The sequence below is a fragment of the Neovison vison genome, chromosome 3, assembly GCF_020171115.1.
Source record: "Neovison vison isolate M4711 chromosome 3, ASM_NN_V1, whole genome shotgun sequence".
Lineage (NCBI taxonomy): Eukaryota > Metazoa > Chordata > Mammalia > Carnivora > Mustelidae > Neogale > Neogale vison.
In genome coordinates this window covers 5123744-5138790 of record NC_058093.1, presented here as the reverse complement: position 1 = coordinate 5138790, position 15047 = coordinate 5123744, and positions in this window count along the sequence as shown.

Genomic DNA, 15047 nt, shown 5'->3' with positions numbered 1-15047 from the left:
CCTCATGATCTGATTACTGCAATGTACCTTGAAATGAATTAAACTAAATTGATTCAATTTTAGCCTATCCCAAATGAGAACTTTAAAATGTACTTTTCTGTAAGTCCATTGTAGGGGTGCATGGAGAGAGAGAGAAAGAGTACAAGTAGGGGGGGAACAGACGGAGAGGGAGAGAGAGAATCTTAAACAGGCTCCACGCTCAGCGCCGAGCCGCATGTAGGGCTTGATCTCACAGCCTGATGTCCTGCCCTGAGCTGAAATCAAGAGTCAGGCATTTCACCAACTGAGCCATGCAGGCACCCCTCTATAAGTCCATTTTTAAGGGGTTGAATTTGATCTTATTTTCTCATCCATGAATAGGTCTATTTTTGTAATAATTGGTAACCTAAGATTCATCCAAGATAAGAAAGTAGATAGATCTTTGGATGATTTCATGTTCCTATTCTCCAGCAGTAAACCTTGTCCACAGGGCCCCCTACTATATTGAGGTGGCCACAAGTTAAGGCAGCAGGTAACCTCGGAAATCAAAATGTAAGTACAAAAAAAGTTAATGCTCTGGAAAGCAGCGTGATGCCGTACTGAGAGCTTCTCCATAAAGCTGGCGGCTCAAGAAAGTGTTAGATTCAAACTGAAGAGCCATTTCCTGAAAGTTTTCCTTTGTATCTGCTCCAACTAGAGAAATCATGTTGATGTTTCTAAATAGGAAGCAAACATCACTAATGTAATTAGGTCATTAGGATCCCGATTGTGATTCTAATGTGAAAGACAATTGTCTATAGACCAGGTAAAGTAAGACTCTATTTCGGGAGAGGAAACCATCATTAAAATTCAAGTGCACTGGAGAAGATGGAAAGCACTGGAGAGTGGTGTGCAGGCTTGTCTGCTTTGAAGAGACACATGTGCATTGGTGGTGAAACATCTCTTACAGTGATTCCCTTTCAAACCAATAAAATGGAGAATATTTTTTACCTTAGAGAGAAGCTCCAATATACTCTCTCTGCTGAAGCATAGGAGTATGGCTTAATTAATTAACCCAGTAATAACTGGCCCTAATCTATAAACTAAGTTTTATTATACTTTTTAAAATTTTTTATAACATTTTATTTATTTATCTGACAGAGATCACAACTAGGCAGAGAGGCAGGCAGAGAAAGAGGGAAAAGCAGGCTCCCCGCTGAGCAGAGAGCCCGATGTGGGGCTCGACCCCAGGACCCCGAGATCATGACCTGAGCCACAGGCAGAGGCTTAACCCACTGAGCCACCCAGGTGCCCTGAGCTTTATTATACTTATTGACTTTCTTAAGGTAATTAAATGGTGGAGTATCAATACTTCTTCCCAAATAACATGAAAAAATATTTCTCAAAAGATTTTCATTGTATATTTTATTTCTTTTGTTTGTTTGTTTTGTTTTTTTTTTAAGATTTTTTATTTTTTATTTGACACAGAGAGATGACAAGCAGGCAGAGAGACAGGCAGAGAGAGAGGAGGAAGCAGGCTCCCTGCTGAGCAGAGAGCACAATGTGGGGCTCGATCCCAGGACCCTGGGATCATGACCTGAGCCGAAGGCAGCGGCTTAACCCACTGAGCCACCCAGGCGCCCCATTGTATATTTTATTTCTACTGAAGTGATTATGGTAATGTTTTTGATAAATCAATTTCTATTTTCTGTTAATGAAGTATAATAGAAGTAGCATATACATTAAAAATATGCCTTGGAAATAAAATATGGGCAGTGAAATTGTGAATATTCACATAACTTTCTGATTCATGTAATTGGTGACAAATGATACTGTATGTAACCCATTATTTTAGAGACCTGTAGAAGGGCTTCACAAAGCTGCATATTACCTCGTAAAGAACAATTTGCAATCTCATTTATCTATCCCATAAATAATTAAAATTCTTCTTCTTCAAATTGGATTACTTCGATACAAATACTTACTATTTTCATTACTGCACACATTACCTAAATATTAAGCTCAATCAAAATATGTTAGTTGTCTTAAATGGCTTTTATAAACAATACTATGAGCTAGCATGGAATTTTTTAAAGGAATGCAATATTTCTGTTCTCTGGGTAGCTTTCTCCTATGGAATCATAGCTAATAAAGTTTTTTTTTAGGGAAAAATATTGGGGGGGGGGAAGAGTTTTCAGAAGTTAGTGAGCTCTGTATACTTTTCAACCCCTGAATGTCTAAACTATGCATTTATTTTCTCCTATGTAATTCTGGGTCAAATTCCTTGTGTAGGGACATAAAAAGATGTAAGGGAAGCGGAAAGGAAGGAATGACAAGATATCCATGTATTCACGAGATCTGAAGAAGTAAACTGTGTCATTTCAGTGATTCTGCATGTGTGTTAAATGCTCTTAGTAAACTTTAAAATAAGCATCGTGCAATATAAAGCTTAACAGTAAAATTTATGCTGATAATTCGAATGTTTCATTTTTCTTTACTTAGAATGACATTGAATTTAAAAGATTAAATTAAATTAAAGCAAATTTTAAAAAACAGACAAGTTGAGAGATTGTTTAAAAAAAAAAGTAAGAGCTTTATATTTTAGTACCTTTAACGGCTCTTTAAAAAAGGGGGGGGTCCACATTTTCACTTTACACTGGGTGCCACGGAATATGTAACCGGCCATGCTGTTGCGATGAACACCTGTGGCATAAAGGGGCGAACGTGGAATGGGCAGAGGGAGGCCAGTACAGCTCCAGCCAAAGTAGCCAGCTGTGCAGGAGGCCCTCCATGGGTCACCATCTTCCAGGGTGTTTCCAGCTGCATGAAAGGACTAGCCTTTGTATGCTGCTTGCGGGTCATCAACGACCGGCTGTCTGGGGTAGGCAGCTCTCCCCGTCCAGGGCAATTCCTAGGCAGGAACCGTGATGCCAGCCCTGAGCTGGGGACGCGCCTCCGTCCCGCACGGGAAGCTCTGGGCAACATCAGCACCGCATCGGTTCTGTCAATACAGGAGTTTGCACCGTATGGCCGACGTTCTAACGCTGAAAGATGCTGTCTAACTAGTTTCAAATGGTCTTGTTTTAATTTTGTGTTATTAGTATGGCAGCCCCCTGATGGTAAATTCCTTGCCGTACAATCTCCACGTTGCAGGAGAATCGCCATAAGAGAGAAACCCGGAGTATCAGACATGGGGGAGCTGGATACCTCCAAGAGTAAGCCTCCTAACGCAGAGCTTCTAGATAGAGGACTCTGCAAATCTTTCAGACACGGAATCCTTGGAGTAGACTCGGAAAAAAAAAAGGCTGAAAATGAGCACTGGACTAGGAAAACAATCATTCTGTGTTTGTCTGTTCTGTTTTGCCGTGGGGGCTTTTATCGCAAGTTAAGGTAGAGACACGTCATCAAAACTTGAGCGTCATCCCTCGCCTCATTGTCATTGGGGCTGTAGCTTCGCGGATGCTGGGCCAGCGGTTTAATGCCGTGCAGATGACTCACAGCAATGTCTGCATTTCAAAATGAAAAAGAAAAGGAACACAGAGGAGCGGTCTGCTGGACACTCACACTCACGCGACTTTCTGTTAGGGTGTAGGTGTCGGCCAGAGTCCATCTGCCCAGTTTTAAATGCGGGTTTTAAAATACTTCATTTTTTTCTAAAGAAGCAAAGAACACTTTTAAAGAACATATGCAGCCTACAAACAGCTATTCAAATACTTAACACTTCTTGGTTTGACACGTTAAGGCTGATTTACTTTCCATTGTTTTCCATCAGAACAGGGCTGCGATGGTATGATTTTTGCAAATAATGCGGGGATGTTGGTCAATGGCTGAGAAGTTCAGCAGCACTGAATGGCAGAAGTGGGAAGGAGGAACCCACAGATTCTGATGAGCTCTTGGTAGCGTGATGCCTCCTTCCCAGGGCCTTTGGCCAAACCCTGCATAAAGTCCTATACACATGTGCCTGCCTGGGTCTCTTCCTGTCCTGTCGTCAGGGCTGGCTTCACACGTGTGCAACCCTCGTCATAACACAGGGCCCTACAACGACAAGAGCCGCAGACACAATGTAATACTTTGCTATCACCATCTTGAAACCCTATAATTTTTCGACAGGAGGCTTGGCACTTTCATTTTGCATAGGCCCACAAGTTATGTGGCTTCTCCTACCCATTTTCCAAAATCTCTGATAAGGTCAGAGTTTTGAGAGGCCAATCTCAGACAAGTTTTGACATCTGGAGGCAAAATAGCAGCCTCCTAAAAATAACAAAACACGCTCTCCGGATAAAAGTGGAGCTGCTCTGGCAGGGATTGGGTAGAAACCTACCCGTTTGGTCTCTGCTGCTATGAGCCCCTCGATTAAGAATCTGGGAAACACAGGTTGCAAACCATTGCCTTAGGATCTATCTTAATGACAACAGGAAAATAAACATGCAACTGGCAGTCTACTAATCGAGCAACAAACATTTGCCCATGCTTCTTTAAATAAACCATTTGTTTTGGGAGGTTTTTTGGTTTGTTTTTTTTTTTTTTTTCATTCTGTAAAATGTGGCTTTTTTGGTCTCCTCCCCCAAGAGATGGCAAACAACATAAGAAGTGTCTAGATGACTTACGAGAACCGTCAGCTGGTGGGCGTATCCTTTCTGCCATCCACCGTGTTATTCTTCTGTTCTCTAATGGAGCCCTCAGACTGTGGAAGCCCGGAGAGGTGTCGTCCCCTGTTGTACAACCACAAGATCACACAGCTAAAAAGTGATAAAGATGGGACTTTAACCCAAGATGATCTGACTCCAAAATCCTTGAATTAAACATCAAGAAAATATTGGAGCGTATCATCCATTTGAACGTGCTTAAAGCCTCCCTTTCTTTCGTGAACATCTGTAGTAAAACTAATGATGATAGGAAGACATCAATGCACTGAGTGAGTAGAAATGGGAGTCATTTAAAATGTGTGGGACTACGAAGAAGCCATTAGAGAAGAAAAGTGAGTGTCACAGACGTAATTCTAAAATCTAACGCATATACTTGGGCTTTTGAAAGCAATTCTTAGTCACTTGTGAGAGGGGAGAAAAACGTTAAGTAAATATCTTTAGAATTTTGGTCTGCGTCCAATGTTTGTTGGTTTGCATGAGCTGAGCAGAACAGAAAAAGAGATTAGAAAGAAATAAAAGGATATTGAAATGTCAGTGATGAAAATACATGAGGCAATTGCACAACTGGACTCTTTCTATAATGCGGAATAGGAAATTTGCATGTGAAAACTGACTTTTCAGAGATATATAAATATTTTCTTCTGAAAACTCCGTCACCAAAAATAACTCTTCCTACTGAAATCATTATGCTTCTGGGAATTCGGCAAGTCACATCCCTTAGAATTCATTTCCCTGGGTTCTTTCACAAGAAAGTAATCAATTCAGTTCGAGAAAACAAACCGTCTTGTGGTGGGCACCATCTGCGTGATCAAATGAGTCACTGACGATTACCAGTCCTGCCTCCTTTTTAAAATATATATGGATATTTATATGACACATATGTATAAAAGAATCATGCAGTGGGTTTAAATGGACAAATTATATAAACAGACATTTTATAGAAGAAGAGAAAAGAAATAATGAATTACCACTTGTTTTACTAATGCAAATGAAAAAAACAATATTACACAAATTTTTGCCAAACAAATTGGCTAAGTTTTTGTTTGCTTTTTTCTGTTTTTGAAAATACCCAAAGATGAGAGGGTGCAGTGAAAAATATATTTTCATATGGAATTTATAGAAGTAAAATTTAGTTCAATCTCTGACAAAAACAATTTGCAATGAATATTAAATGCCATAAAAACCCTTAATTCCTTTGAATCAATATTTCTATATCTGAGAATCTATCTTTAGAAAATAATAAGAAATAAAACATTAAATAAAAATTTTAATGTGAAGATACTTGTGATGTTACCCTTTCTAGGGAAAATCTAGAGGAAAATCAAATTCTATTATTAGAGAATGTCTTTAGGAAATTATGATACATAAAAATCAGTTACATAGTCACCAAAAATTATTTTCACAAGGAGCTTTTAATTAACATGCAGAATTATCTTAAAATGTAAATGGTAAAAAAGTCATCAGTTATGGATATATTCTGATGTCAAATATATATTTATATATTCTCATATATGTATATATATGAGAAAATATAAACAGGTCTAAGAGTATAATTAATGTACAGAAGAATACATATATAAATCTTAGCACATTCATAAATAGAATATATAGGAGTGAAAATGAATGACATATTGCCACAAATATCGCATCGATAAAATTGACAGAAAAAAGCACGTTTAGAAGTTTCATTTATATAAAGTTCAAAATGATGCAGAACCAAACAATCTTTGCTAAGATATATGTCCACATGTGTGACTGGGGTGGGGCAGTGGGACTGTAAAGACATAATGCAATGAGATCCATAGTATTCAGGACAGCATTATTTACATAGCGACAGAGGGAGCTAGAATCTGGTAAGGCCTAGGGAATTTCAATGTTCTTGGTGTAATTTTCTCTCCCTAAAATATAGTGGTGAATATTCACATATGTGGATTTTTTTCATATACACATCTTTATCACACACACATTGACACATGCATAAAGTATCTTCAGAATCGAACATAAAAGTTTTCTCAGAGTTAAAGGAAGTATGGCAAACGGCTTATCATCAATGCTCCCAAGTATTTTGATTAAGAATAATGTATTTTCTTCTCTAAAATTCATCCATGATTCAACATTGTCATTGTATTTATGGTCAGGAAAACACCTGCAAATTAAATCCAGAAGTAATTAACCAAAAAATTTGGTCTTCAGAAACGGCCTGGTACTGGAATGTTTTCTCAAGGAGAAAATGTAATCTAAGTATTCCTAATAGTCTCCAAGTGTGTGAGTGAAACAAAATACACTGGAGAGTTTTATTTCTTCTTTTGCAAATCACAATATTTATCACAAAAGATCACTGAAAGGACCAGACGAAGTATATAGCATGTAAGCACATTTTTCAAGGGCACAGCGTACGGAACAAATATTCGCTGTTGCCATCACGCTTACTTGCTGTCTACTGACGAAGGTATTAGGAAGACTAAACTTAACATTATATAAAAAAAAAAAATTAGGAAATCTTACCTAAGTATTGAGAGGCCATGTAACAAGAAACAAAAGATAATATAATCTCTCTATAATCTCTTTCCCTTGGAAACGCCCTTGAGATGACTGAGGTCATCTCAAACCTTAACGATTTTATGCAGTGTAACTAACGCAGGATCAATAATTACGTATATACACATACATATGCTTTTAACAGCTTTTTTCAGCAGTGTATGTCTGGATGGCAGAGGTCAGAGTGTGTACTTTTAGTGATACACAAATTTGGAAAGATAATCACCCTTTTAAAATATTTATGGAGTAGCCCTTAGTCTTTCTCTTTGTAATTTCCCATTCTAGAACCCAGGTTTGGGAGGACTGGTCACTTTATCCTGGCTCTCTGCAAGGAACATCAGGACCCTCCAAACTTGTCAGTACCCAAGATTTGATTGGAGTAGAACTATGATAAGGGTATTTGACATAAGATAGAAATATTTCATTTACAGAATAGAAATTCTTGACAAAAAAGACTGTAGTTAATATTGCATGTCTTAATATAGCAAAGAACTTTCTTTGACAATTGAATTTTCACCTATGTAATAGTCTTCATCAAATATAAAATCCAATTAAATTACTTTGAATGCATCAGCGATGTGCTTGGAGGATGAGTAGGACAAGTCTTTATATGATAAATCAACAAAATGTAATATTTTTGTTAATGCATGAAAGTTGGTATTATAATCCAATTCTTGTGAGTTGTTATTTTGTACCTTTTTTTTAGAGTCTTTGAAATCTTGAGCCATGACTAACTGCACATTAGAGAAAAACAGGTGTACATCACAGGAAATTGTGGCAGGATCCCAGTCTTTATTATCATCACATCATTATTATTGCTGTCATTTTCCTGTAATAGACACGTTGTGATAATTTGTTTTAATATGCAAAAAGTTGGCTAGCAATAATCCTGGGAATTTTTCCTCCTTTTAGGTTTTTATTTGAATTCTTGTTTAGGGGAATTAAATTTTCTCAAACATAGAATTTAAAGTCTAACATCACACTTCATAATAGGGTTGATATTTGGCAATAGTTCAGATCAGAAAATATTAACCTTCTTTATTTACAAACAACCTGTAATTTAAAAAAAAAAAAAAAAAGGTAGGGCACTTCTGAATATAGGGCCTACTCTCTTCTCCAGGCTCCAACTTTAGACAAAAAGGTAATATTGTATTTTATCAAATCTTCCATTGTGGATGCCCACCCTAGCCTTCCTTCTAGAAAACTGCTCTGTCCGTGCACCATTGAGGAGTGCATTTATGTACGACGGGTACATCCTCAGCTGTGATGAGATACACATTTGGCCCCAAATGAGACATTCTATGGTCTTGTAGTGAATTCTTAGGTTCCTTCTCTCAAGATTCAGAATTAAAAGACACAGTCAATAGTTAGTGTTAAGAGCTCATGATATAAAATAAAATTGGGACTGAAGTTGCCACACTTGGACACATGGAATACAAGCTACTCCAAGAAGCAGATACACAGAGGATAAAAGAGACAAGGTCAGAAGAGATCCAGATGTTTGAAAGATAGTGTAACCCCCGAGAGACGGAGGAAGAAGCAGCTTTGCGTCATGACCTTTCAGCGGACTCCATGTCCTCTCCATGAAGGTGTGTGTTTACCTCTTGGATCCTTTAATAAATCTCACACGACAGTTTAAATCACAACCATAAAACCCAGATTCATAGAAGATAGGTGACTTATTTCACAGAGAGTAATTTATCTGTCAATTCCTAATTTTATCACTTTTCAGTTTAATTTCTTACTCTGGAAATTGCACATAGTGCACTACTTTCATTTTTTTTTATTTAAATTCAATTTGCCAACATATAGTACATCGTTAGTTTCTGATGTAGAGTTCAGTAATTCATCAGTGGCTTATAACACCCAGTGCTCATCAATAACATGCCCTCCTTAATTGACCATGACCCTGTTACCCCATCCCGTCACCTACCCCCCTTCCAGAACCCTTAGTTTGTTTCCCAGAGCCAAGGGTCTCTTATGGTTTGTCTCCCTCTCTGATTTCTTCCCATTCAGTTTTCCTCCCTTCCCTTATGATCGTCTGCACTGTTTCTTATTTTCCACATATGAATGAAACAGTATGATAATTGTCTTTCTCCAGTTGACCTATTTACTTGGCATAATCCCCTCCAGCTCCTCCACATCAATGTAAATGGTTAGCATTCATCCCTCAGTGTGAATGGCAACTATTCATCCTTTTTGATGGCTGAGTAATATTCCATTTAAAAACCATATATATAAAATATACCACATCTTCTATATCCATTCATCTATTGAAGGACATCTCGGCTCCTTCCACAATCTGGCTATTGTGGACATTGCTGCTATGAACATTGGGGTGCAGCTATCCTTTTGTTTCACTACGCCACTATCCTTATGGTAAATTCTTAGTTATTACTTTTATATTCTTATGTACATAACCATGTACTACATACAAAAACTTTGCTTTGATATTAAGTTTAGCTGAAAGCCTGGTTAAAAAAATTGTTCCTTTGGGCACCTGGGTGGCTCAGTGGGTTAAGCCGCTGCCTTTGGCTCAGGTCATGATCTCAGGGTGCTGGGATCGAGTCCCGCATTGGGCTCTCTGCTCAGCAGGGAGCCTGCTTCCTCCTCTCTCTCTCTCTCTGCCTGCCTCTCTGCCTACTTGCGATCTCTCTCTGTCAAATAAATAAATAAAATCTTTAAAAAAATAAAAAAAAATTGTTCCTTTGATGAACCAAATCAAGTTTTAAAGTATATTTACAAATAATATAGAGTTTGTGATTTATAGAAATCGATGTAGGAATTGCTTTAGAGTTGCGTTATAGGCGTGTTTTCAATTTTATCATTTGAAGCCATTTTGCTCGGAAGGGTTCAAATGCAGGACAAGATGGCACACACAACCCTTAATCGGTGCTTTAGGACAGTGTTAAAAGTTGAACAGTGTTTTTAAGGACTGTTGTCACTGTGTACGTCCCAGTATATTGGATTTGCTGCTCCCCACCAGGTAGGAGGCATCTAGTTTAGTTGTGTGCCCTTGTAGGTTACTTCATTTCTCTATGTCTCAGTTTCCTCATCAATAAAATGAGAGTAATAATAATAATAATAGCAATTCACCAATATCATAGGGTTTTTAGGATTAAATGAGATTAACCCATGAAAGGCAGTAACTAGGCCTACTGCATTTGGGACACTAGCTGGGACATGTAAGTGTTCCACATGTATTAATTATACTTTTCACTAGATTTTTAAAAAAAGATTTTGTTTATTTATTTGGCAGAGAGAGAAAGAGAAACAGAGAGAGCAGAAGCAGCGGGAACAGCACACAGATGGAGACGCAGACTCCCCACCGAGCAGGGAGCCCGATGTGGGGATCAGTCCCAGGACCCTGAGATCATGACCTGAGCCGAAGGCAGAGGCTTAACCCACTGAGCCACCCAAGCGCCCCACTTTTCACTAGATTAAATGGTTTATGCAATGTGTCTGGAAAGAGGTTATTTTTGAACACTTTTTTGAGGTCTAATTCATATAACATACCCATTCAATATGCCCAATGTAATGGTTTTTAACATAGACACAGAATTGTGCAATCATCACCACAATCAATTTTAAGACATTTTCATCACCTCAGGAAACATTGTACACTTTAATTATTACCCCCCAATCCTTCATTACCCCCAACCCTAAATAAGCAAAATCAGCATTTTGTCTCTGTTATGGTTGCCTATTCTGAACATAAGCCATGATGGCTAGACAAAAAAAAAAAAAAATGCATAGAGAAAATTAAATTTTCACCCTGGTATAATATTTATCTCAGTGAATCTAGAAATAGTGAACCTTAAGGGATTTCTTAGAATTCTTAAATTAGAGCATATAATAGTCTGTTGCTTTGTTTTGTTTTGTTTTGTTTTTCCCTTAGAATCCTCCCCTTTCACATAAAGAGGGCAGTAAGCACCAGGGACTTGAGCAGACCAATGTGCTACGCACAGCCTGCAATTGCCTTGTTGACCCATGTCCCACATACAGCTGATAATGTGACCCTTAGGTCCTTAGTTTGTTTAAGGCTAAGCTGACTCCTCTGTGCACAGTGCAAAAAAGAAAAAAAATAGTCAAGTAGAAAGACCCTTTTTTAAGAAAAATGCTCAGGAAACCCAGTCCCTGAGATCAACTGCAAAAATGGACTTTATGAATGGTTCACAGGAAAATGTGTAAAAATGGTAAAATCAGTTCAAACGTAACATTTGTATTGTTCCTATTCCAAGCCCATGTGGATGGGCAACTCACTATGGAAGTGATTTTCATAGCTAAGATAACAAACTGCCATGTTTTCCTTGGACAAACTACCTTATGTAGTAACAGTCTTGATCGGTTAGATTTCACAAAGTTTCCAGGGCAGCAATATTACAATACAGGGCAAAGAACTGAAAATCTGGAAATAATGTTCTGGTTTTTATGACTGCTTCCTTGGTGTCTTATACCTCTCACATTCACAGGCAGGATTACGACACCTCCCCACTCCGTGATTTCAAAACTGCATTTAGGTAATTTAGTATATAAGTGATATTTAGGCAACAGGATTCTCTGCAACTATTCATTTCTTTAGAAGTTTTCTAACTTGATACTGAAGAACTAAACCGGACCTGTAAAGCCAAGCCGCAGGGAGACTATCCTAACCATTCTGAAAGCAAAGAGCAGCTCAGGCGACAGAAATCGGGATTGTATAATGTGTTTTTTGCCAACCAACATAATCTAAATTTCTAAATGACATAGGGTCTTTTGTTTTGTTTTTCTGTTGCTTTGTAATTTCTATAGTTAATCTATATGGCAATTCACAGATATTAAGTCTGCCGTTTGATTCAACAAATTTCTGTCCTTGTCCCCCAATTCCAGCCAATTCTACCACTAGGTGTGTGGTTTTCTATTGTTACAACTGCAATGATAACTTCTACAATGAAGTAGAACAGATTATTTTCCAAGACTTTGTACAACTTGTTCATTCATATAAAAAGTGAATCGTATGTTATGACAGAGAAGACGTAGGAGGCTCTGTTTTGTTTCATGGGTCTTTCTTCATTATACGGTGAATTATCTATAAAATTCTCAGAAAGAAGTATTATACAGAATTTGTTCAACTACTATAATACATACATATTTAATGTCTCTACCAATTACTTAGGTTTGCTCTTGATACTGTGTTATGCAAAAATGTGTAAAGTAAATATAAAAATCATGCCTCACCGTAAGATGCTCACTGTGCTTAACTGAGTCACAACTCTGTCTACACTTCTACTGGTAGATGATAGCTAGATAGATGATAGGTAGATGCACGATGCGTAGATGAGAGACAGGTAGGTGCATCGTTTGGTTGTGGATGATCCAGTTATTCTGTTCATTTCAAGTACAAGATACTACAGCTAACGTTTGTGTGGTAAGTTGGGCACTGAGCATACTTAAAGAGCCAATGTGATTATATCCATTTTTGCTATTTATCTGTGGATCATTAAAGCACCCTGATTATGAAAGTATGATTAAAAAATAATATATTCATTGTAATCATTACATTTCTCTATAATTTTAAAAGTGGCCTTTTCATTTGCACCAAGAATATAAACGTGGCAAAAATCTCTATGGCTAACTGATTTTAGGTCTTCTCTGAAAATAAAACTCTTTTTCTTTTCAATGACAGCATCTTGTGTTTAACTGCCTGAATAAATATGATGAGGTCAGTTCTTGCTACAACTGTCACTTCCCAGTAACAGAAAGTAAAACACTATCCACCTTAACCATCTGTGATAGACAATCCTAAATCGTTAGCTTTGTCCAATTTTACCAATAAAGGATCCGAAGTGATAAGTTCTTGTCTCACCTTGCTCCTGCGAAAAATAGGAAATTCTGGCTTTCCTTTCTTGACAAGGAAACAGATACTGCCACCTTTGTATCAATAAAATTCTGATGTGGAACTGTGGTGCTTTGACTAGAAATGTCAAAATATATCACAAGTAAATTTAAAATCCAATTGCAAAGTGTTCTGTATTCATACGGTCTTAATGCTGCAACCACTTTGAATATATGTTTCTACACATCTCTGTTGGGTCCATATCAGGGTTTCTTAACCTCAGCACTATTACCATTCTGGTAAGATAAATCTTTGTTGTCCTGTGTACTATATGATATTTGACAGCAAATGTGGCCTCCCCTCCACTAGATGCCAATAGTTCTTTTAAATGGTGCAATTTTTCCACATCCTCAGCAATCTTTAGTACTGTTAGTCTTTTTAAATGTTAGCCTGGTAGATCTGTAGCAGTATAGAATTTCCCTGCTTATCTTTTTCCTTTACTCCATTTAATTTAGTATATATATCACATATTTTTTAATCTTTCCATGTTCCTTATACTTTATGTGTAATTATTGGATTAACATAAATTAACATTTAGTTTATCAGTTAATGTTTATTGAATTGGTTTTGAATATTTTAAAATATGACTATACATAGTTATGCTATATTATACTATGTTATGATAATCTCTATTTTTATTTTGTTAGTTTAGTCCACTTACACTATTTATGATTTTCCACATCTTCTTAATTAATTATGAAATTACATAGACTTTGAACCTGTGCTCCAATATTATTTTTCCAATAAGCCTTGTCATTTGTGTAGGCGTGTGTGGATGTGTGAATCTATCTTGGACTTTATTTAGATGGAATCATGGAGATGTACAGTTTTATATTGCGATAAAGATAATGAAATCTACCTTAAGCATGCCCTGTCATTTTTCATAAAAAATTTTCCAAAACATAAATTTTATCATCATTTTATTACAAAAATTCTTATACCTTACTCACAGACTCATTCACAGATTGGAATGATAAATCTTTCCTCCACGGATTTAGTTTTTCTGTGTGCTTGTATCTTAAAATATTCTCTTGCAAACAATTTGTAGCTGGATTTTAATTTTATACAATTAATATGAAATATTCTACACTTATTGAAGTTATTGATATAATTCTACCTACTTTATATTTTCTGTTTATCAGATATTTTCACTGCTTGCTTCTTTTCTTTCTATCACATTAAATAATAACATTTTGCATTGTGCCTCCATGCCCTTGTAATAGTTTGGATGTTACAAATTTATTTTTCTGTGGTCTCTCCCGAATTTTTAAAACCTGGAAAGGACATTTTTTTAAAACTGCACCCTTAGTGGGGTGCCTGGGTAGCTCAGTGGGTTAAGCCGCTGCCTTCGGCTCAGGTCATGATCTCAGGGTCCTGGGATCAAGCCCCGCATCGGGCTCTCTGCTCAGCAGGGAGCCTGCTTCCTCCTCTCTCTCTGCCTGCCTCTCTGCCTACTTGTGATCACTCTCTCTGTCAAATAAATAAATAAAATCTTAAAAAAAAAAAAACCAAAATTGCACCCTTAGTTATAAATATTTATTTTTAAAACTCTTGAAGTTACTAATTTTTTTCTAATGTCCTTTCTAAAACAATATGGATCTTAACAAGTTTAAACTATTACATAAATCCACACTTCCCCAGTCTTTTCATTGTTGCCTGAAGTTTCAGTTTTACTTATTTTTATACGCAGGTTATGTTGTACCTCTTCATAATGAATCGCCAACTAAATTCACCATCATGTTATGCCCATTAATTCATCTTTTTGCTTCCTGTTTCTTGCATCTTACTCTGCCCCCCCCTTAAAATATACCCTGTTTTGTGTCAATTATATCTCAGTTAAAAAAAAAAAAAAAGGAAGAAGAAGAAGAATTTGGTAAGATTCCGATCCCCCGTGGAACTTGTGAACAAATAAACAAATTTTTTAAAATATCTTGTTTATTTATTTGACAGAGATCACAAGTAGGCAGACAGGCAGGCAGAGAGAGAGGAGGAAGCAGGCTCCCCATGGAACAGAGAGCCTGACGTGGGGC